This window comes from Dermacentor silvarum, chromosome 3 (genome assembly GCF_013339745.2).
Source record: "Dermacentor silvarum isolate Dsil-2018 chromosome 3, BIME_Dsil_1.4, whole genome shotgun sequence".
Classification (NCBI taxonomy): domain Eukaryota; kingdom Metazoa; phylum Arthropoda; class Arachnida; order Ixodida; family Ixodidae; genus Dermacentor; species Dermacentor silvarum.
In genome coordinates this window covers 54,308,057-54,330,740 of record NC_051156.1, presented here as the reverse complement: position 1 = coordinate 54,330,740, position 22,684 = coordinate 54,308,057, and the positions used below count along the sequence as shown (strand labels likewise).

At 47.7% G+C, this 22,684-nt stretch overlaps 11 non-coding genes and 1 pseudogene across 11 annotated transcripts; all 12 read left to right on the top strand.

Annotated features, from left to right (window-relative positions):
- The first annotated feature begins 2,112 nt into the window (after nucleotides 1-2,112).
- On the top strand, nucleotides 2,113-2,231 carry LOC119446996 (5S ribosomal RNA; annotated as a pseudogene).
- Nucleotides 2,232-2,732: 501 nt separating this feature from the next.
- Nucleotides 2,733-2,851, top strand: LOC119446993 (5S ribosomal RNA). Its single transcript, XR_005190893.1, has one exon. It is a non-coding gene; the product is annotated as a 5S ribosomal RNA (ribosomal RNA).
- A 502-nt stretch (nucleotides 2,852-3,353) lies between these two features.
- LOC119446888 (5S ribosomal RNA) lies at nucleotides 3,354-3,472 on the top strand. Its single transcript, XR_005190835.1, has one exon. It is a non-coding gene; the product is annotated as a 5S ribosomal RNA (ribosomal RNA).
- Nucleotides 3,473-8,881: 5,409 nt separating this feature from the next.
- Nucleotides 8,882-8,973, top strand: Trnai-uau (transfer RNA isoleucine (anticodon UAU)). Its single transcript is given in 2 exon segments — nucleotides 8,882-8,919; nucleotides 8,938-8,973. It is a non-coding gene; the product is annotated as a tRNA-Ile (tRNA).
- Nucleotides 8,974-9,085: 112 nt separating this feature from the next.
- Nucleotides 9,086-9,177, top strand: Trnai-uau (transfer RNA isoleucine (anticodon UAU)). The gene is given in 2 exon segments: nucleotides 9,086-9,123; nucleotides 9,142-9,177. It is a non-coding gene; the product is annotated as a tRNA-Ile (tRNA).
- A 112-nt stretch (nucleotides 9,178-9,289) lies between these two features.
- On the top strand, nucleotides 9,290-9,381 carry Trnai-uau (transfer RNA isoleucine (anticodon UAU)). The gene is given in 2 exon segments: nucleotides 9,290-9,327; nucleotides 9,346-9,381. It is a non-coding gene; the product is annotated as a tRNA-Ile (tRNA).
- Nucleotides 9,382-9,493: 112 nt separating this feature from the next.
- Trnai-uau (transfer RNA isoleucine (anticodon UAU)) lies at nucleotides 9,494-9,585 on the top strand. The gene is given in 2 exon segments: nucleotides 9,494-9,531; nucleotides 9,550-9,585. It is a non-coding gene; the product is annotated as a tRNA-Ile (tRNA).
- Nucleotides 9,586-9,697: 112 nt separating this feature from the next.
- Nucleotides 9,698-9,789, top strand: Trnai-uau (transfer RNA isoleucine (anticodon UAU)). The gene is given in 2 exon segments: nucleotides 9,698-9,735; nucleotides 9,754-9,789. It is a non-coding gene; the product is annotated as a tRNA-Ile (tRNA).
- Nucleotides 9,790-14,852: 5,063 nt separating this feature from the next.
- Trnai-uau (transfer RNA isoleucine (anticodon UAU)) lies at nucleotides 14,853-14,944 on the top strand. The gene is given in 2 exon segments: nucleotides 14,853-14,890; nucleotides 14,909-14,944. It is a non-coding gene; the product is annotated as a tRNA-Ile (tRNA).
- Nucleotides 14,945-15,057: 113 nt separating this feature from the next.
- On the top strand, nucleotides 15,058-15,149 carry Trnai-uau (transfer RNA isoleucine (anticodon UAU)). The gene is given in 2 exon segments: nucleotides 15,058-15,095; nucleotides 15,114-15,149. It is a non-coding gene; the product is annotated as a tRNA-Ile (tRNA).
- A 113-nt stretch (nucleotides 15,150-15,262) lies between these two features.
- Trnai-uau (transfer RNA isoleucine (anticodon UAU)) lies at nucleotides 15,263-15,354 on the top strand. The gene is given in 2 exon segments: nucleotides 15,263-15,300; nucleotides 15,319-15,354. It is a non-coding gene; the product is annotated as a tRNA-Ile (tRNA).
- Nucleotides 15,355-15,467: 113 nt separating this feature from the next.
- On the top strand, nucleotides 15,468-15,559 carry Trnai-uau (transfer RNA isoleucine (anticodon UAU)). Its single transcript is given in 2 exon segments — nucleotides 15,468-15,505; nucleotides 15,524-15,559. It is a non-coding gene; the product is annotated as a tRNA-Ile (tRNA).
- The last annotated feature ends 7,125 nt before the right edge of the window (nucleotides 15,560-22,684 follow it).

The window sequence follows — 22,684 nt, the reverse complement described above, 5'->3', positions numbered from 1 at the left end:
GGCTTTTAAAAGCGAACTGGCCCCTTTGATAGCAGACGTCTTTAATGACGCATATGAACAGCACTCCTTGCCACCTTCCTTTGGAAAAGCGCACACCATACTAATCCCTAAGAGCGATCAAACAGATAAACTGAGGTTCGTGACATCATATAGACCGATCTCACTAACAAACGTCGATTACAAGATATTAATGAAGGTTTTAGCAAGTAGACTTCAAGGCGTAATCAAGGATATAGTAGCAGACCACCAAACTTGCGGCATCAAGGGGCGAACTATCTTTTCGAACATCCATAAGATGCGTTGTGTTCTCGAGTGCTCTGACATCACCTATCGCGGCGTTGCAGTTCTTCAGCTCGATCTCGAGAAAGCGTTCGATTGTGTCGCTCATGTTATTTTGTTTGCCATCTTAGATCATGTTAACGTCGGTTCCATCATCACTGAGGGCGTGGCCTTGGCGTACCAGAACTGCACAACAAGATTAATTGTTAATAAGTCACTGGGGGCCCCCATTAACATCATGCGTTCAGTGCGCCAAGGCTGCCCCCTCAGTCCGCTTCTGTTTGCTATATATATCGAAGCAATGTGTCTGGCAATTACTGAAAACGAGAAATACGCGGTTTTAGACTAGCAGCGACAGAAGTGAAGCTGCTCGCGTATGCAGATGACATTGCAGTGTGCTTGTACAGGACAAAGCGAGCATAACCGAAACAATTAATGTAGTGAAGCATTTTTGCGATGTAACTGGCAGCCGAGTAAATTGGGGCAAATCCCTCGGGCTGTGGCACGGGGAGTGGCCGTCTGCTCCGGACCACTTTCGCGAACGTCAACTGGGTCAAAACTCCGCCAATGTATCTCGGGGTTCCCCTAGACTGCTACAATAGTAGCGATGAATACTGGAGGAGTCTAAATAAAGAAATGAGAGAAAAGGCAGACAGATGGGCAGGCACTAACCTGTCCATTTTTGCAAGAGCGACTGTGTGCAACATGTTTTTTATATCTAAGTTATGGTATGTCATGCAAGTGTTGTTTTGTTCTCGAGCAAACGTGCAAAGGTTGCACAGAGTGTTCGCTGTCTTCATCTGGGGTTCGACATGGGAAAGGTGCAGCCGAACAAACTTGTTCAGAAGAGTGAAGGACGGGGGTGTGGGCTTGGTTCATCTTTTTGTAGACAGATGGTAAGTCGATTTTTGTTTTTTCGGGATGAGCGTGACCCCTTCTTGCGCACTGTGTGCCAGCTCAGGTTGAGCGACGCTTTGCCGGAATATGTAGTTAGTGTAGAAAGCATGACCACAACACTGCGTGGGTATTTCAAGGAAGTGGTCGATAGTGTACGCTTCCTCTCTGTGCGCTTCTCAAACGATTATCTTTGTGAAGTTAAAAGGAAAACACTGTATAGAGATCTTTGTGATGTACTATTCCCAGTGCCAATTTACAGAGCCATATACAGTGGAGCGCCTGGACAGGATGTGCTCAAACGGGTGAAACGCATGCAGGTACCACCAGGCGTAAAAACTTTTTTCTTTATGCTACATACAGGAACGCTCCCCGTCAAGACGTTTATGAAAGAACGGGGTTGTACGGTACCATGGGGATCGCACTGCTTGATCTGCAAGCAGCCCGAAACAATAGACCACGTTTTTTTGCACTGTTGGGAGGGGGTTTACTTCTGGGATGTGTTACAGCGAACACTCAAGAAAGAATTGCCGCTGGACCCCCATGGGATACGATTTCTGGCATGTAAGGATGGTGACGGGGTCCCTTATGACTTTATCATGTTGAATGCGCTCCACTGTCTATGGCGGGCACGAATGGCGGGGTACCATTGTGATCCTGACGCTAGGCCCGCGCGCATTTATTTCAAAGAATGTATGGCCAGATTTATTGAAGCGCAGAGAATGCAAGATTGTGTACCGGATTGGTTGTCACGGCTAGAACCTTTAACAACCATGAAGGAATTTTAATGTGACAATGCCTGCCCAACAACGACGGGCGGCTTTTATGTTCTTCCTTTCCTTTTTTATCCTGTACAATTGCTTCCGAATGTTATATTTCAATGTGTGCACATTAGTTTGTTCTGTCACGTCGAAGACCGGCAATAAATAAAAAAAAAAAAAAATCGGCCATACCATGCTGAATACGCCGGTTCTCGTCCGATCCCCGAAGCTAAGCAGCATTGGGCTCGGTCAGTACTTGGGAGGGAGACCACCTGGGAACACCGAGTGCTGATGGCACCCTTCTTTTTGCATTTCGGTTGCGTGCGTTGTCTCTCTTCTTTTCTATTTTTTTTTTTATGTCAGCACGTCGGTGGTGAAATTTCAGAGTTACGTTCATTCTTTCGCTTGAGAGCCAGCTCGTAGAGCCAACATCGAATTCCGTGGGGAGCGCGAGAAACAACGTGCAGGAGACCACGATTGGCCGCGGCAATCAGTGCATCTCTCTTACAGTTGAACATTTATTATCACAGGGAGCTCAATCAAAGATACGACATTGCATTCCGAATCATGGACAGCAACGCACGCACAACGTGGCACGCCCTCTCGTGTTTGTGCGCACGACTAGCGCGCACGCAGTAAACCACAACAAACGGAATGTACGACGACGGTACGCTTGCTTACGCATTTTTGTATTGTGCGTAGAGATTGTTTTTAGCACGTGCTGTAGCAGCAAAACAAGTACAGTCGGCCGAATGCACATAGTGTGTGATAGAGGTCAAGTCGTTAACTACATTTCTCGCCATCGGCCATACCATGCTGAATACGCCGGTTCTCGTCCGATCCCCGAAGCTAAGCAGCATTGGGCTCGGTCAGTACTTGGGAGGGAGACCACCTGGGAACACCGAGTGCTGATGGCACCCTTCTTTTTGCATTTCGGTTGCGTGCGTTGTCTCTCTTCTTTTCTATTTTTTTTTTTTATGTCAGCACGTCGGTGGTGAAATTTCAGAGTTACGTTCATTCTTTCGCTTGAGAGCCAGCTCGTAGAGCCAACATCGAATTCCGTGGGGAGCGCGAGAAACAACGTGCAGGAGACCACGATTGGCCGCGGCAATCAGTGCATCTCTCTTACAGTTGAACATTTATTATCACAGGGAGCTCAATCAAAGATACGACATTGCATTCCGAATCATGGACAGCAACGCACGCACAACGTGGCACGCCCTCTCGTGTTTGTGCGCACGACTAGCGCGCACGCAGTAAACCACAACAAACGGAATGTACGACGACGGTACGCTTGCTTACGCATTTTTGTATTGTGCGTAGAGATTGTTTTTAGCACGTGCTGTAGCAGCAAAACAAGTACAGTCGGCCGAATGCACATAGTGTGTGATAGAGGTCAAGTCGTTAACTACATTTCTCGCCATCGGCCATACCATGCTGAATACGCCGGTTCTCGTCCGATCCCCGAAGCTAAGCAGCATTGGGCTCGGTCAGTACTTGGGAGGGAGACCACCTGGGAACACCGAGTGCTGATGGCACCCTTCTTTTTGCATTTCGGTTGCGTGCGTTGTCTCTCTTCTTTTCTATTTTTTTTTTTATGTCAGCACGTCGGTGGTGAAATTTCAGAGTTACGTTCATTCTTTCGCTTGAGAGCCAGCTCGTAGAGCCAACATCGAATTCCGTGGGGAGCGCGAGAAACAACGTGCAGGAGACCACGATTGGCCGCGGCAATCAGTGCATCTCTCTTACAGTTGAACATTTATTATCACAGGGAGCTCAATCAAAGATACGACATTGCATTCCGAATCATGGACAGCAACGCACGCACAACGTGGCACGCCCTCTCGTGTTTGTGCGCACGACTAGCGCGCACGCAGTAAACCACAACAAACGGAATGTACGACGACGGTACGCTTGCTTACGCATTTTTGTATTGTGCGTAGAGATTGTTTTTAGCACGTGCTGTAGCAGCAAAACAAGTACAGTCGGCCGAATGCACATAGTGTGTGATAGAGGTCAAGTCGTTAACTACATTTCTCGCCATCGGCCATACCATGCTCATTCTGCTTCCGGCTTCCGAGCTGAACGGTTGTGGGATCATGGCCTCTTCCGGGGCAGCGACAGCGGTCACTTCTGGCCGCGGAAACAGGACCAGTGACGATGCCAAGGAATATCCGTTTATTCTGCCTCAACTGCCTAAAGGACGAGTGGCTATTAATACCGTGTTTTTGCACGGTGATGTACGTGCCAGACCCTACAAGGTCGAGGACTTCAGGGACGCCCTGCTGCCAACGGGTTTGCTACCTGACGTGGCATGCATAGGGGCGTACCAGATTAATCACGTCTGGGCGGTGACCCTCAAGGATGCGACCGCTACGAAACGGCTGGTGGACCTCAAAGAACTGCAGGTGAAGGGACGACGGTGCGTCATCGTCGACCCGCAGGACCAGCAGGTGAAGCTTAGACTTCACTGGCTGCTGTACGGTGTTGCCGACGAGGACGTCCGGACGGCGTTCGCGGCTTTTGGCAAGGTGGAGGAGGTGAGCCGGGAGAGGTGGCGGGTCCACGGCATGGGGGACAAGACCTCAACCACACGGACCGTCCTCCTGAAACTCAAGAGCGGCGTCAAGGTGGAGGACCTTCCGCATCAGGTCCGCGTCGGCGGGGAATTGGCACTGGTGGTTGTTCCTGGTAGGCCCATGCAGTGCCTGCGCTGCCAGGGCACGGGACACGTCCGCCGTGAGTGCAAGGTCCCCCGATGCTCCCGGTGTAGGCGCTTCGGCCACGTCGACGATGACTGCGTCAAGTCGTACTGCCGCCGCGACAGGTCCAGCAGTGACCGACGTCGTGGCAGAGCATGTCATGGACGTGGTTGAGGCGGAGGACGCCGCTGAAGGAGCAGGAAGCCTGGTGACCACCGCGACAAGCAGTGGCACGTCGACCGGAGGTGCGGAAGACAAGGTGGCTGATGCTGCCGAGAAGCCAAGAGAGCACGTACAGGTCGAGACCGCCGAAGGCCAGGTGACGGGAGGTGGTGGTGAAGGCGCCCCCGACGACAACACCGTGGCAATGCAGGAGGACGAGGCCGTCAACGACGGTGACCGGCCAGCGACGCCCGGTGGCCCAGTCAAGCGCCCGCACGACGAAAGTAACCGGGACGAGGGTGCAGGAAGCACCAGCGAGGGGCCGCCGACGAAGACGCCGCTTGGGAGACGCATGGGCTTCAAGCCTAAGCCGAATGTCCCGACCGAGAGAAAGCCTGGGGACAATGCGCCACCGACGAACAACGCCGGGAAGCCGCAAGGACCCGGAGGCGGCTAGCCAAGGGCTAGTCGTGAACGGTAAGCACCATGCTCCGGGCCTACCTTTTCTTTAGTCCAAGATGGCTGAAATTCCGTCCCTTAGTATTGCCACATTAAATGTGAGAGGGTTGGCGGCTAGTCGTAGGCAGAGTCAGCTCCTACGGTTGGTCACTGAACACGACATTGACGTACTAGCCAGTCCAGGAGACTAAGGTGGACGGAGAGGAGAAGACCGGGAGCATGGTGCGGCGGTTCACGAATAGATATTTCGCGGTGGTTAGCCATGCGATAGGCACATCGGGCGGGTGCATACTTTTTGTGAAAAAACTTGCCTAATCTAGTGATTGAAAGTGTATATTCTTGTCAGTCTGGCAGGATAGTTTTTTGCGATGTTGTTATGTGTGAAGCTGAGTTCCGCGTCATATGCATATACGCGCCGAATTCAGTGGATGAGCGTGCACTTTTTTTTTCTAACCTTGTACAGTATGTACGTTGTGATAGGCGCGTAATCCTGCTAGGTGATTTCAATTGTGTGTTGAGCGCTAAAGATAGAGTCAGCAATACCGGTATGCGTGACAGAAGTAGTGACGTGCTATCAAATCTTATCTGTGAAAATGAACTTGAAGATGTATTTGAGTGTCTGGAAGATGGACGCGAAGTAACCTTTACGCGTTTTCAGGGCAGTAGCCATGCGCGACTGGATCGCATGTATATCTCGTTGGATATATTCCAACATGCCATGGTTATTGCGTTTTACCAGTGTCGTTTTCCGACCACTGCCTAGTCAAATGCCATGTAGGTATCGAAAAAAGGCGAAATGCTTTTGATTGGGATAAGTGGAAAATGAACGCGGTATTACTAAACGATGAGCCATTTGTACAGGCAGTACGCAGTATGGTTACTGAACTACGTGAAGGTACAGCTGAAACAATCGCAGATAAGTGGGAATGTTTCAAACAAAAGGTTAAGATGAAAGCCTTAGAACGATCGAGCTGCCTTAAAATTTGAGAGGGAATGAAAGAAAAGAGGGTTGAGGACACTGCTTAAGCAGCTGATAACGCTTGAATGTCGAGATCCCGGTGCGTACAAAGATGACGTGCGAAACGTCAAAGAAAAGCTCGAACTGTTCGACAAGGAGCGTTATCAAGGTGCCATTGTGCGCGCACGAGCAGAAGCGCTAGCGGCAGGGGAGACGCCCACTAAAAGGGCGCTTAGTCTAGAGAAGACGCATGGACGACAAAGCCATGTTGATAAGATTTCAATAAATGGCACTGTGGTTGAAGACAACGAAAGCATAGGTCGCGCCTTTTTCGACTACTACCAGTCGCTCTTTGCGTTTCAGGAAGCAAATGTAGAGGCTTTTAAAGCTGACTTTCTCCACCGCATGCCGCGATTGGGTGAAGACACCAAAGAGCGACTGGAAGGCAAAATAACCCAGAGGGAAGTCGAGAAAGCAATCGACGATTTGAACATGGGCAAGTCGCCGGGACCTGATGGTCTCAGCGCTGCGTGGTACAAGGCTTTTAAAAGCTGAACTGGCCCCTTTGATAGCAGACGTCTTTAATGACGCATATGAACAGCACTCCTTGCCACCTTCCTTTGGAAAAGCGCACACCATACTAATCCCTAAGAGCGATCAAACAGATAAACTGAGGTTCGTGACATCATATAGACCGATCTCACTAACAAACGTCGATTACAAGATATTAATGAAGATTTTAGCAAGTAGACTTCAAGGCGTAATCAAGGATATAGTAGCAGACCACCAAACTTGCGGCATCAAGGGGCGAACTATCTTTTCGAACATCCATAAGATGCGTTGTGTTCTCGAGTGCTCTGACATCACCTATCGCGGCGTTGCAGTTCTTCAGCTCGATCTCGAGAAAGCGTTCGATTGTGTCGCTCATGTTATTTTGTTTGCCATCTTAGATCATGTTAACGTCGGTTCCATCATCACTGAGGGCGTGGCCTTGGCGTACCAGAACTGCACAACAAGATTAATTGTTAATAAGTCACTGGGGGCCCCCATTAACATCATGCGTTCAGTGCGCCAAGGCTGCCCCCTCAGTCCGCTTCTGTTCGATATTTATATTGAAGCAATGTGTCTGGCGATTACTGAAAATAACAGAATACGCGGTTTTAGACTAGCAGCGACAGAAGTCAAGCTGCTCGCGTATGCAGATGACATTGCAGTGTGTTGTACGGACAAAGCGAGCATAACCGAAACAATTAATGTGGTGAAACATTTCTGCGATGTAACTGGCAGCCGAGTAAATTGGGGCAAATCCCTCGGGCTGTGGCACGGGGAGTGGCCGTCTGCTCCGGACCATTTCGCGAACGTCAACTGGGTCAAAACTCCGCCAAGGTATCTCGGGGTTCCCCTCGACTGCTACAATAGTAGCGATGAATACTGGAGGAGTCTAAATAAAGAAATGAGAGAAAAGCAGACAGATGGGCAGGCACTAACCTGTCCATTTTTGCAAGAGCGACTGTGTGCAACATGTTTTTTATATCTAAGTTATGGTATGTCATGCAAGTGTTGTTTTGTTCTAGAGCAAACGTGCAAAGGCTGCACAGAGTGTTTGCTGTTTTCATCTGGGGTTCGACATGGGAAAGGTGCAGCCGAACAAACTTGTTCAGAAGAGTGAAGGACGGGGGTGTGGGCTTGGTTCATCTTTTTGTAAGACAGATGGTAAATCGATTTTTGTTTTTTCGGGATGAGCGTGACCCCTTCTTGCGCACTGTGTGCCAGCTCAGGTTGAGCGACGCTTTGCCGGAATATGTAGTTAGTGTAGAAAGCATGACCACAACACTGCGTGGGTATTTCAAGGAAGTGGTCGATAGTGTACGCTTCCTCTCTGTGCGCTTCTCAAACGATTATCTTTGTGAAGTTAAAAGGAAAACACTGTATAGAGATCTTTGTGATGTACTATTCCCAGTGCCAATTTACAGAGCCATATACAGTGGAGCGCCTGGACAGGATGTGCTCAAACGGGTGAAACGCATGCAGGTACCACCAGGCGTAAAAACTTTTTTCTTTATGCTACATACAGGAACGCTCCCCGTCAAGACGTTTATGAAAGAACGGGGTTGTACGGTACCATGGGGATCGCACTGCTTGATCTGCAAGCAGCCCGAAACAATAGACCACGTTTTTTTGCACTGTTGGGAGGGGGTTTACTTCTGGGATGTGTTACAGCGAACACTCAAGAAAGAATTGCCGCTGGACCCCCATGGGATACGATTTCTGGCATGTAAGGATGGTGACGGGGTCCCTTATGACTTTATCATGTTGAATGCGCTCCACTGTCTATGGCGGGCACGAATGGCGGGGTACCATTGTGATCCTGACGCTAGGCCCGCGCGCATTTATTTCAAAGAATGTATGGCCAGATTTATTGAAGCGCAGAGAATGCAAGATTGTGCACCGGATTGGTTGTCACGGCTAGAACCTTTAACAACCATGAAGGAATTTTAATGTGACAATGCCTGCCCAACAATGACGGGCGGCTTTTATGTTCTTCCTTTCCTTTTTTATCCTGTACAATTGCTTCCGAATGTTATATTTCAATGTGTGCACATTAGTTTGTTCTGTCACGTCGAAGACCGGCAATATAAAAAAAAAAAAAAAAAAAAAAAAAAAAGACCCCAGTGGCGCAATTGGTTAGCGCACGGTACTTATACGACAGTGCTTGTGAGCCATGCCGGGGTTGTGAGTTCGAGCCTCACCTGGGGAACTATTTTTTACCAACGCCATTTGTGAGATAAGGCCAGCATGCAGACAGCTAATTTATTCCTCCTTTGGTACGCGATATGAGCTATTTTATATAGGTTACCTCCAGAACTCAGACCCCAGTGGCGCAATTGGTTAGCGCACGGTACTTATACGACAGTGCTTGTGAGCCATGCCGGGGTTGTGAGTTCGAGCCTCACCTGGGGAACTATTTTTTACCAACGCCATTCGTGAGATAAGGCCAGCATGCAGACAGCTAATTTATTCCTCCTTTGGTACGCGATATGAGCTATTTTATATAGGTTACCTCCAGAACTCAGACCCCAGTGGCGCAATTGGTTAGCGCACGGTACTTATACGACAGTGCTTGTGAGCCATGCCGGGGTTGTGAGTTCGAGCCTCACCTGGGGAACTATTTTTTACCAACGCCATTCGTGAGATAAGGCCAGCATGCAGACAGCTAATTTATTCCTCCTTTGGTACGCGATATGAGCTATTTTATATAGGTTACCTCCAGAACTCAGACCCCAGTGGCGCAATTGGTTAGCGCACGGTACTTATACGACAGTGCTTGTGAGCCATGCCGGGGTTGTGAGTTCGAGCCTCACCTGGGGAACTATTTTTTACCAACGCCATTCGTGAGATAAGGCCAGCATGCAGAGAGCTAATTTATTCCTCCTTTGGTACGCGATATGAGCTATTTTATATAGGTTACCTCCAGAACTCAGACCCCAGTGGCGCAATTGGTTAGCGCACGGTACTTATACGACAGTGCTTGTGAGCCATGCCGGGGTTGTGAGTTCGAGCCTCACCTGGGGAACTATTTTTTACCAACGCCATTTGTGAGATAAGGCCAGCATGCAGACAGCTAATTTATTCCTCCTTTGGTACGCGATATGAGCTATTTTATATAGGTTACCTCCAGAACTCAGACCCCAGTGGCGCATTTCCACTTCCGGCTTCCGAAGCGAACGGTTGTGAAAGCATGTGCTCCCTCGGAGCGGATACAGCGGCCAATGGCCGCGGAATCAGGTCTTCTGACAATCCGGCTGAAGATTACCAGGTTGTTTTGCCGCATCTGCCCACAGGTGAATCTGTTTTGAATACCGTTTTTTTTGCACGGTTGCCTTAAGGCAAGACCTTTTCGATGCGAGCATTTCCGCGATGCACTCGACCGTCTTTCGCTGTTGCCGGAGGTGGTTGCCCTCGGGGCATACCAAATGAATCACCTGTGGGCAGTAACGTTCAAGGACGAAGAAGGAAAAAAGAAGATACTGGCTGCAGACGCCTTCAATGTCAAGGACGAGCGCTGTATGGTTATAGACCCCTGCGACCGAGGCGTTCGTCTGAAGCTTTACTGGCTACTTCATGGGGTACCAGATGACGATGTTCGAAATGCACTTGCCGCCTTCGGAAAGGTGACAGAAATCAACAGAGAGAAATGGAAAGTTAAAGGCTGCTTCGATAAAGGGTCGACAACGCGGTCCGTAACGTTGAAGTTGAAGGTGGGCGTTACCATCGACGATCTGCCTCATCAGCTGCGTGTCGGTCAAGACTTGGCACTCGTTCATGTCCCAGGCAGAGCTCCGCTCTGCCTTCGATGCCACGGCATCGGCCATATACGTCGCGAGTGCCGTGTTCCACGTTGCGGGCTCTGTCGTCGTTACGGCCACGACGAGACCCAGTGCGTGCGCTCCTATGCCAGCGTAACAGGCCCGGCTCGGAGAGATTTGGTTTCCGAGCACATGATGGACGCAGCCGATGCAGAAGATGCCACGCGAAGTCATGGCGACGATGGGAATGCGGAGGCCCCAAAGCCTCTACAAGCACCATGTGACAACGCCAAGGAATTGAGACGCGAAAAAGACCCTGCGCGTGTTGCTGCCGCAGCGAACCCAGAAGCGCTAAAGGAAGACACAATCAAGACCCAAGGCACCGACGGCTCTCTTCCTGAAAACGCGAAAGCCACAGAGGATGCCATCACCGAGATCGACATGGCAGAAACTGGCAGCGGTCCTGTAAAGAGGACGCGAGAGGAGACTGGGGACACCATTGCGAGTGGTGTTTCAGAGACAACAGGGGAACCTCCCACAAAGGCTGCAACTTCCAGACGGCAGTCTTTCAAGCCAGTGCCAAACTTTACGCCAGACCGACGGACTAATTCCACGCCGCCGCCTTCTTAGCGGCGGCAACCCCCCCTCCCCCCCCCCCTTTTTTTTTGTTTTGTTTTTTTTTTTTTTTTTTTTGTTTTCGCTCACGGAAAGGGGCGTTCTCGTGTTTTTTGTCTGGAAATGCAGCGATCATGGAGCCTACTCTCACCGCGGGGTCTGCATGTTTGATGCGAAGATGTGAGTAGGCTATTGGCAAATTTTTCTTAATAGAGATGGCAGCTAACTTTAAGCATGCCCTGCGTGTCGCGACCTTCAATACGAGAGGCCTTTCTGCGCGAAGAAGACAATGTCAACTAAATCGAATTCTTTTAGAAAATGATATTGATGTGTTAGCGGTCCAAGAGACCAAAATCGAGAGTGAAGAACTAACTGATCGAATGGTTGAAGTCTTCCGCAACAGATACAATGTGTGTGTGAGTCACGCCGTTGGTAGGGCTGGTGGCTGTGCTATCTTTATTCGAAAGAGCCTTGGAATCATTGAATCTGTGTCTTCTTGTGACAATGGCCGACTAGTTTTTTGTGATTTTCTTTATGCTGAAATTCCCTGGCGTGTAATTTGTGTCTATGCACCGAATAGAATCTTTGAGCGAGAAAGTTTTTTTAGTACCATGCGACCCTGTCTAGAAAGTGAAAGAAGTGTATTACTGCTTGGTGACTTCAATTGCGTATGCAGACCCGAAGATAGATCAAATAGTAAAGTTTATAGCGATAAAAGTGCAGAATTATTGCATCGAATGATTGAGGATAATGAACTCGAAGATATAGCTTTAGTGTTGACGCATGAAGACCAAGCAAAATACACCCATTTTCAAAATGTATCTCATGCCAGATTAGACCGAATTTATGTCCCTTTTGATTTAGTGTCTTTATGTTCCCATTATGATACACAGCATGTGAGCTTTAGTGATCACTCTTTAGTCATACTTACCATTGGTACAAAAAAAAGTGTCAAAGTTTAACTGGGAATTGTGGAAATTCAACAACAAATTACTACAGGATGATTTTTTCGTTGCAAAGATCAAGGAATATATAGATAGCATGTGGTTGAATCAAACTTGCAACTTTATGATGCTGTGGGAACAGTTTAAATGCGACTTCAAGGTCGCCGCTTTGGAAAGAGCAAGTGTTGTGAGGCAGAAAGAAAGGCAGCAAGAAAAAGAACTGCATAGCGAGTTAGACTATATGGTTAACGTAGAAAATGCTAAGCCTGGGCTGTTCTCGAAAGAAATTAAAGAAGTAAAGGCGAAGCTCGATACCATAGAAGCAGAAAAGTATCGTGGCGCAGTGATAAGGGCGAGGTCCGAGCGGCTATGGATGGGAGAAACGCCCACAAAACGCGCGCTATGCGACGAAAAGAAACATGCAGTATCAAAAGAAATTAACGAAATCAGTTTCCGCAATGACGTTACTCAAGACGGTGAACTGATACAGCTTGCCTTTGTTGAATATTATAGGAGATTATTTAGTCATAAAACATGCGATACTGAACGGTTTTTAAGCGAATTTCTGCCGCTTATGCCTAAGCTTTCTGACGAAACAAAACAGTCACTGGAAAGGCCAATAACAGTCGCGGAAGTTGAGCAGGCGATAGACGATCTCAGTCCTGGCAAATCTCCTGGTCCAGATGGTCTCGGTGCCGCCGTGTACAAATTCTTCAAAAGGGACATGGCAGAGTCCCTACATCGAGTTATAGAAGAATGCTACGAAGAAAAACTAACACCACCATCCTTTCGAACATCCCATGTGATCATGATTCCGAAAACTAATGACCCGGTGAAACTGCTTTCTGTGGAAGCATACCGACCAATAAGCTTAACGAATACTGATTACAAGATCTTTATGAAAGTTTTGGCTCGCCGTTTCCAAAGTGCTATCAAGTCCCTTGTAGGTCCACATCAGACTTGCGGAATTAAAGGAAGAACAATTCTTACAAATATTCACGTAGCAAGAACGGTTCTTGAATGTTGCGACGCTATGCAGGATCGAGTTGCAATGGCTCAACTGGATTTGAACAAGGCTTTCGATAGAGTTGTGCATGAAATTCTGTTCCTCATCCTGAAGCATGTCAATGTAGGATCTGTAATTCTAGACGGAGTGAAAATGGTCTATGATAAATGTACAGCGAGACTTGTCATCAATAAGAAACTAAGTGAAATGATTCGTGTTGAAACATCTGTAAAACAAGGCTGCTGTTTGTCATCCCTCCTCTTTGATCTTTACCTGGAACCCTTTTGTTTAAAAGTACTTGCAAATCCGAGTATTCGAGGCTACACTTTCTTCAACAGTGAAGTTAAAATCCTCGCATATGCGGATGATATAGCTGCATTTTGCGCAAATGAAGAAAGCGTGTACGAAGTTGTAGAAGAGGCTAACAATTTTTGTAGAGCAACAGGAAGCATGATAAGCTGGAATAAATGTCTTGGGTTCTGGCATGGCAGCTGGGAGAGTGCTCCAGACATGATGTGCAACATAAAATGGAGCACAACTCCCGATAGCTATCTAGGAGTTCAACTAAAACACTATAAGGACAGCAAAGACTTTTGGGAAGATGAAGCAAGAAGAGTTAAATTACAAACAGAAAAATGGGGGGTCATAATTTTTCTATGTTCTCAAGAGCAGCCGTTTGTAATATGTTTTTGATTGCTAAAGTGTACTATGTGCTCCAGGTATTAAGCATGACTAGGGTTTCTGTACAAAAACTGCACAGAGTGTTTGCAGTCTTTATCTGGGGGTCGACTTGGGAGCGCATGAGTCGATGCAACCTTTTTCATAAAGTTAAAAACGGGGGCTTGGGGCTATCGCACCTGTTTTTTAGGCAGATTGTGACGAGGTTTTTCTTTTTGCGTGATCAAGCTGACGTATTTCTTCGAACTGTAATCCAAGTGCGATTACAAGATTCCTTGCCAGACTACGTTGTATCAACCTTTTTTTTTTCGGCCAGCGTTGTTATCTGGCTACCTACGCGAAGTTGTAGCGGCTATGCAGATTCTCAAGGGCAGATTTTCCTATGAATACTTATCGTCTGTGACACGTAAGCGATTATACAAAGATTTACTTGATGTTTTTTTGCCAATTCCTGTGTACCGCGGGCTGTACCAGCTGGGCTCAGAGCGCGACGTCCTCAAGCGTGTTAAGCGAATGCCACTGAAAGCCTCAATGAAATCCTTTTTTTTCCAAGTACATACCGATACCCTCCCTGTAAAACCATGGCTGCAGAGCAAAGGCCTCTTCGTTCCATGGTCTGTAAACTGCCTAATATGTAGAAAACCGGAAACAATTGAACATCTTTTCTTGATTGCCATGACGCGATGTTCCTATGGGATGTGCTTCAAAGGACTTTAAAAAAGGACCTACCTTTAAGCGCTTTCGGTATTCGTTACTTACCTTGTGTGGAACCAGAGGGTGTACCAAGTGATATGTTCATGGTGATGTGTATGCACAGTGTCTGGCGAACAAGAATGGACGTCAGACATGCGCATTTGAGTCCAAGATCGGCAAGAGATTATTTCATTGAAGCTGTTATCTACATACGAGATGTATACAAGGCATTAGATGATCCTCCAGAATGGATTACTGTTTTTGATCTTTTGGCCAAAATCAAGCCACTTTAAAACTCACGAACTAGCCGAGAGGCTAGGGATTTCCCTGTTCTTTTGTTTGCAATTGCTGTTTCTGTGAAATGTTGATCACAAGGTAATAAAGAAAAAAAAAGTCCCCAGTGGCGCAATTGGTTAGCGCACGGTACTTATACGACAGTGCTTGTGAGCCATGCCGGGGTTGTGAGTTCGAGCCTCACCTGGGGAACTATTTTTTTACCAACGCCATTCGTGAGATAAGGCCAGCATGCAGACAGCTAATTTATTCCTCCTTTGGTACGCGATATGAGCTATTTTATATAGGTTACCTCCAGAACTCAGTCCCCAGTGGCGCAATTGGTTAGCGCACGGTACTTATACGACAGTGCTTGTGAGCCATGCCGGGGTTGTGAGTTCGAGCCTCACCTGGGGAACTATTTTTTTACCAACGCCATTCGTGAGATAAGGCCAGCATGCAGACAGCTAATTTATTCCTCCTTTGGTACGCGATATGAGCTATTTTATATAGGTTACCTCCAGAACTCAGTCCCCAGTGGCGCAATTGGTTAGCGCACGGTACTTATACGACAGTGCTGGTGAGCCATGCCGGGGTTGTGAGTTCGAGCCTCACCTGGGGAACTATTTTTTTACCAACGCCATTCGTGAGATAAGGCCAGCATGCAGACAGCTAATTTATTCCTCCTTTGGTACGCGATATGAGCTATTTTATATAGGTTACCTCCAGAACTCAGTCCCCAGTGGCGCAATTGGTTAGCGCATGGTACTTATACGACAGTGCTTGTGAGCCATGCCGGGGTTGTGAGTTCGAGCCTCACCTGGGGAACAATTTTTTTACCAACGCCATTCGTGAGATAAGGCCAGCATGCCGACAGCTAATTTATTCCTCCTTTGGTACCCGATATGAGCTATTTTAGGTTACCTCCAGAACTCAGTCCCCAGTGGCGCAGGATTCCACTTCCGGACGTCGAGGCGAACGGACGTGCCATCATGTGCTCCGAAGGAGCGGTCTCAGCGGCCCATCTTGGCCGCGGAAACAGGAACATTCACGAAGACAACCAGGATTATCAAGTGATGCTGCCCCATCTGCCAAAATGTCGGATTGTTTTTAATACAGTTTTTTTGCATGGTGATATCCGTGCTCGGCCGTACAGAGTCGAAGACTTCCGGGATGCCCTGGCCAGCCTGGAAATGCTCCCCGAGATTGTCGCCTTGGGAGTTTTCCAGATGAATCATGTGTGGGCCGTAACACTGAAGAGCTGAGAAGCCGTAAAGAATTTGTTAAGATCTACAACAATTACTGTCAAGAGCAGGCGCTGCCTAGTCGTTGACCTGAACAACCAGGACCTACGCCTTAAAATGCACTGGGTGCTCTATAATGTCAACGAAGAAGACATACGTGAGGCTCTAGCGCCGTACGGTGAAGTTACGGGAGCTTCTCGAGAGCGCTGGCGTGCACAGGGCGTCACAGACAAGGGCTCCACAACGCGTCTGGTGAACCTCAAGTTGAAGCCGGGCGTTACAAGTGAAGATATCCCGCATCAGCTTCGAGTCGCGGGAGAGCCAGCTTTATTAGCGGTGCTTAGAAGGCCACCACTTTGCTTGCGCTGCCAAGGAAAAGGCCACGTTCGCCGGGAGTGCCGGGTGCCCCGATGCTCGCGTTGCAGGCGTTTTGGCCATGATGGTACGCGATATGCCGATTGTCAGTGCACGCCTACATACGCAAACGTCACAGGGCCGTTGAAGAATCCAGATTCATGTGAGCTTGTCATGGACGAGGCGGAGGCTGAGGACGCAGCAGCCGCTGAAAGTGATAAGGTTCAACCGCAAGTAACGCCCACAGCACCCGCCCCCTTGCAGCTGGCCGTGATGTCCGTACCATGCGAGCAGCCGGCACCGCAAGAAAAGCAGTCTGACCCGGAAAAGGACAGGCTGCACCTGTCAAAAGAAGCCAAGGAAGACTGAGCTGCAGCGACTGACTCCAACGCGTTGAGCGCAATGGAGACAGATGTGACTATGTCGTCGAGTAAGCCGGCGCACATCGAGACAGTGAAACTTGACGACCCGAATGGTGGCCTGAATGCCGAGGAGCCGCCTGCTAAAGCAGCACTGGGCCGACGGCCGTCATTCAGGCCGAAGCGGAACATTCCCCCAGACAAAGATGCTGCAGACACGACGCCGAAGTAGGCGCCGGGGTCTGCGCTTTTTGGGTGCCAGCACATCAAGCTGCGAACGACTTTCACGCGCATGGACGGCGTCGGGGAGCGGAGACATCAAGCTTGTGTTGCAGAAGGTGCAAGCGTGTCAGAAAGAATCCTGCAAGGACTGGCCCAACCCGGTGCACTGTCTCCCGTGCGGTTGCGCACAGAGGTGAGTGTCGTGCGACCCGTTCGCTCCTCACAAAATATGAACGATAAAACTGGGCAGCCGCTACGCGTAGCTACACTGAATGTAAGGGGTTTAGCAGCCCGGAGAATGCAGTACCAAGTGAGCCGACTATTTTTAGAAAATGAGTTGGATCTTGTCGCAGTGCAAGAAACTAAAATCGAAAGTGAGGAGCAGACGGACTGCATGGTGGAAACCTTTCGAACGCGCTACAATGTTTGTATTTGTCATGCTGTGGGAACATCCGGTGGATGCGCGATCTTCATCCGCAATAGCCTTGGCATTTCGGATGTGAGCATTGTTGTTTCTGAAGCAGGACGATTGCTAATTGTTGACTTTTATTTTTCCGGCCAGCCTTGGAGAGTGATATGTGTTTATGGACCTAATAACGAGAACGAACGCGTAGCCTTTTTCGGAAAAATCGAGCGTTACTTGATGTGTTTGAAGCGTATTGTTGTGCTTGGCAAATTCAATTGTGTTTTGATGGCCGAGGACAGAGCTAAGAATGTGTCTGGCCGCGATAAAAGTGCAAATGAACTGCAGGCGTTAATCCACGAAAATGATTTGGACGATCGGGGACGGCTTACTTCGAATGTAAATCGGCCCGTCTTCACGCACTTCCAGCGCGGAAGTAGCGCGCGGCTCGACAGAGTGTATGCCTCGGTTGACTTTGTGAACATGTGCACTAATTATGAAGTAAAACATGTCTCTTTTAGTGATCACAGCCTTGTAATGGTCACACTCGGTGGCAAGAAAAGGAAAACGCAATTCAGCTGGCAGTTATGGAAGTCCAATGTAAGACTACTCGACGACGAAATGTTTAATGGAAAAGCAAAAGGAAAAAGTGAAAGCATGACCCGCACAGCAGCAAAGTCACGTGCGGATGAATGGGACCATTTCAAGAACGAAGTCAAGCTGATAGCAGTAGAGAGGGTAACACTGCTCAGTCATAAAGAAAAAGAAAAAACAAAAGAATTGCAATGCCAGCTTGATTTTGTGATCAGCATGGAAACAGCGAATCCCGGGAAATTCTGTAAAGAAATCCGTGAAGTTAAGGGTCAGCTCTAGGCTCTCGACGTTGAAAAGTATCGATCAGCAGTAGTAAGGGCGCGAGCTGAGAAGCTCTGGATGGGGGAAACTCCCAATAAGCGCGCATTGTGCGACGAAAGGAGATATGCAACACAAAATGAAATCCGAGAGATTAGGTATCAAAACAATATTACCAGTGACGTTAACGAAATTGAACGAGCATTTGTCGAGCACTATCAGAACCTAATAGGTGAAAAAAGAAGCGGGAGCTCTCCGCTAGAGCCGAAGATCCTTGATTTAATGCCAAGGTTAGATGAAGAGACTCGAGCGCTTTTGGAGCAACCCATTAGCGTAGATGAAATCAAACATGCGATCACCGAACTAACGTTGGGGAAAACGCCTGGGCCAGACCGCCTCGGTGCCGCGTTCTACAAAGCTTACGCCGATGATTTGGCACCCATTTTGCATGCAGTAATCACAGAGGCGTTCGAAACGAAAGAAATGACGCTTTCTTTCCGCGCCGCTCACGTAGTGCTGATTCCGAAATCTGACGACCGTACTAAGCTGCTATCTGTGGGGGCGTATCGTCCAATAATGCTCACAAACACGGACTACACAGTTTGCATAAAAGTGTTGGCAAAGCCACTGCAGAGTGTCATCAAACTTCTTGTTGGACCACACCAGACATGTGGCATAAAAGGACGCCCTATCTGTACAAATGGCATGTAGCCTGTAGTATTCTCGAGTGTTGTGACATTTTTGCCGATCGAGTAGCTATGTTGCAGCTCGACTCAGCAAAAGCATTTGACCGTGTGTCGCATGAAGCTCTTTTCAGCATTCTTGAACATGCAAACATAGGCACTGTGATACTCGATGGTTTAAAAATGGTGTACAGTAACGTGAATAAGAAACCAACTGATAGTAGATCATTAGTAAGGCAAGGTTGCCCATTGTCCCCTTTGCTCTTTGCAATTTACTTAGAGAGCCATTCTGCCATCTCTAATAAGTAATGATAGGATCAATGGTTGTAAGCTTGAATCGTCATATTGTCACCCAGCTAGTACAACTAGAATAGTTCACCAGCAACAGATAGGCAAAAAACATGTCAGCCTTTAATAATGGCTCGGAGAGCGCGCGCGCAACCACGAACTTCGTCGCTCTCGCCTCAAGGGGCCAGTGTCACCACGGGCCAACTTATTTCGCGTCATTGCTCCCCTCTCAAAAACGACCGACCCGGTCGCTTCAAGGGCATGGGGCGAGCAATACGGGCAAGAGTTCCAACATGGAAAGAAAAAAAAAAAACATACAGGAATGTACACAGTGCTGAAGCGGTTTGTGAGGGTTGCTTATCCCTCGCGTGCGTAGTACGGCTTCATCCGTACTACGTGGACGACTTCAGCATGGGGACGGCGTCGGTTCGAACTAGGATCAGAGCTTTGAGGCACCACCTCATAGTTCACATCACTGAGGTGTCGTACAACTTCGTAGGGGCCGAAATAGCGGCGCAACAATTTCTCCGAGAGCCCACGGTGTCGGATAGGTGTCCACACCCACACGCGGTCGCCTGGTGAGTACTGGACGTTCCGTCGGGTCCGGTTGTAACGGCAGGCGTCGGTATTTTGCTGGGTGCGGATGCGATTCCGAGCAAGCTGGCGAGCTTCCTCTGCTTTCTCGACGAACTCTTCAGTGGTGTCATTCCTTGTGGTTCCGTGGTCTACCGGGAGCATGGCGTCTAAGGGGGTTGTAACGCGACGTCCGTAAACGAGCTCGAATCGTGTAAACTCGGTGGTCTCCTGCACAGCGGCATTGTAAGCAAACGTCACGTATGACAAAATTTCATCCCATGTCTTGTGTTCCACATCAATGTACATGGATAGCATGTCGGCCAATGTTCTGTTCAGGCGCTCTGTTAAGCCGTTAGTCTGGGGATGATAGGCTGTGGTCCTTCGGCGGTCAGTATGCGTCAGCGTGACGACTTGTTGCAACAACTCCGCTGTAAACGCTGCACCGCGATCAGTAATGGGCACAGCGGGTGCACCGTGACGAAGCACGATGTTGTGGACGAAGAAGCTGGCGACTTCAGCAGCAGTTCCCCGCGGCACAGCCTTTGTCTCCGCATAGCGAGTTAAATAATCGGTTGCCACGATTATCCACTTGTTTTGCAAGGAAGACGTGGGGAACGGACCAAGAAGGTCCATTCCCACTTGCTGGAACGGCGCCGGAGGCGGATCCAAAGGCTGAAGGAGGCCGGCAGGCTTGACGGGTGGGACTTTACGCCTCTGACAGTCACGGCACGTTCGCACATAGCGCTGAACCGACGAAAATAGGTGTGGTCAATAGTATTTCTGCCGTATGCGCGCTAATGTCCTCGCGAAGCCTAAGTGGCTGGCACAGGGATCGTCGTGACACGCCTGTAAAACTTCCTCGCGCAGCGCCGTCGGAACGACGAGAAGGAACGTTTCTTGGCTGTTCTCGAAATTTTTCTTGTACAGGACATCGTTCCGCAGGCAGTACGATGGCAATCCACGTGAAAGTGGGCGTGGGACAACAACGTCAGCTCCCTCGAGATATCGGATGACTGGAAGCAGTTCAGAGTCTGCACGTTGGTAGTCAGCCATGCGCACCACGTCGACGACACCAAGAAACGGCAAATCAAATCAAATCAAATCAAATCAAAATCACTTTATTTCAGGGAATTTCCTGCGGAGACAGAGACTAAAGGCTGAAACAGCCTGACAAGGCCCCTGCCCCCGTTCAGTTCATACAGCATTTACTCTCGTACAATACAGCATTAACGTACACAATGAGGTGCACATTATATAAAAATTGCAGTTGCACTCAATGTACAGCCGAAGGAAAAAAAAGTGAATTATAGTACATCTAATAACAAGTATGAGATGCATACATATGCACACAGATCACGCAGATAGTTATATACATATACACAATGTCCACACAGGATTCATGTGTTAGATAGCTAGTAGGCCTTTTTATGGTGTTACAAATATCTAAAGAATGATTATGCACCAGTACACTGTGCGTACAAAAGAGAAAAAAAAGAGAAAAAAAATCCTATGAATAAAGTAGAGACTAATGTAAAACAGTCTACAGTACACATGCTGTTGTGACAAGAAACATTTTATACATCCTTTTAAGTTTACCGGGGCTATCTGTCCAATTTATTATGTCTTTCTGTTTATTTAGAATCTGTGTAGCTTGATATGTTAACGATTGTTTCCCGTAATTTGTCCTAATCTTCGGAAGCCTCCTCCTATACTGCCTAAACCCATACTGATGTTCAACTACCATATGAATGTTTTTGTATATGTTTGTGGCGTGTATATGCTGCACTAATTTATAAAGATAAACTTGATTGGCCATGAGCAGGTTATGTTTCACAAATAACTCGCTGGTACGTAAGTCACGAATATCTCCTGCATAATTTTCAAAAATACGTAGTACGCGCTTTTGTAGTACCATTAATCTATTATAGTTGCGCTGAGTGGTGGTACCCCATACTAGCGAACAATAGGCAATCTTAGAATATACTAAGTGTAATAAAGAGTTTTTTTGAGCCGAAGAGGTATTAGTGTAGAAATCTTTCTAATGCATCCTATTGATCGAGCTATATCGACTGCCAAATGGTCCACATGACATGACCATGACAAAGACTCTTGAAACCAAACGCCTAGGAATTTTTGCTCAGTTGTTTGCTGAATACTCTCGGTTCCATACATAATATGCATGACATGTTGGTCGCGTTTATTTGGAGGAGAAAAAATGATGTACTTGGTTTTAGAGGCATTTAATCGTAGACAATTATCATTTAGCCATTCGGATAGGTTTTGTAAATAATGATTAGTCTTTTCTTGTAGTTCATGTTTCGTCCGTGAAGTAAAAAATATGCTTGTATCGTCCGCAAACATTACTATATCAAGGGTGTTGTCAATCTGAGTTATGTCATTGATGTATAACAAAAACAGGGTAGGACCTAATACTGATCCTTGGGGTACTCCATTTGTTACATTTAACGATGTAGAGGAATAATTATTAACATCTGTAAATTGGAAGCGTTTGTCGAGATAGCTGGCTATTAATTTCAATGACATGGCACGTATTCCATAACATTGCAGTTTTAGCAGTAGTGTACTATGATTAACCGAATCAAACGCTTTTCGCAAATCTAGAAAGAGCCCTAATGTATAATCCTTATTTTCAATACCTTGAATGATTTTCTCCTTTGCACGAAGTAGCGCTAGTTCAGTTGACTTGTGTTTTTGAAATCCAAATTGCGAACTAGATATGATATTATATTTCTCTAAGAACTTTGCTATGCGATCATTAATTGCCCATTCAAAGACTTTTGATAAAACAGGTAATACCGATATTGGCCGATAATTTGTAAGGGCGCTCTTATCTCCGGATTTGTGTATCGGAACAACCCTTGCTATTTTCAGTTGGTCAGGGAAGATACCAGTGTCGAACATTAAGTTAATAATATGGACGAGAACATTTTTTAGTAAGCTGGAAACATACT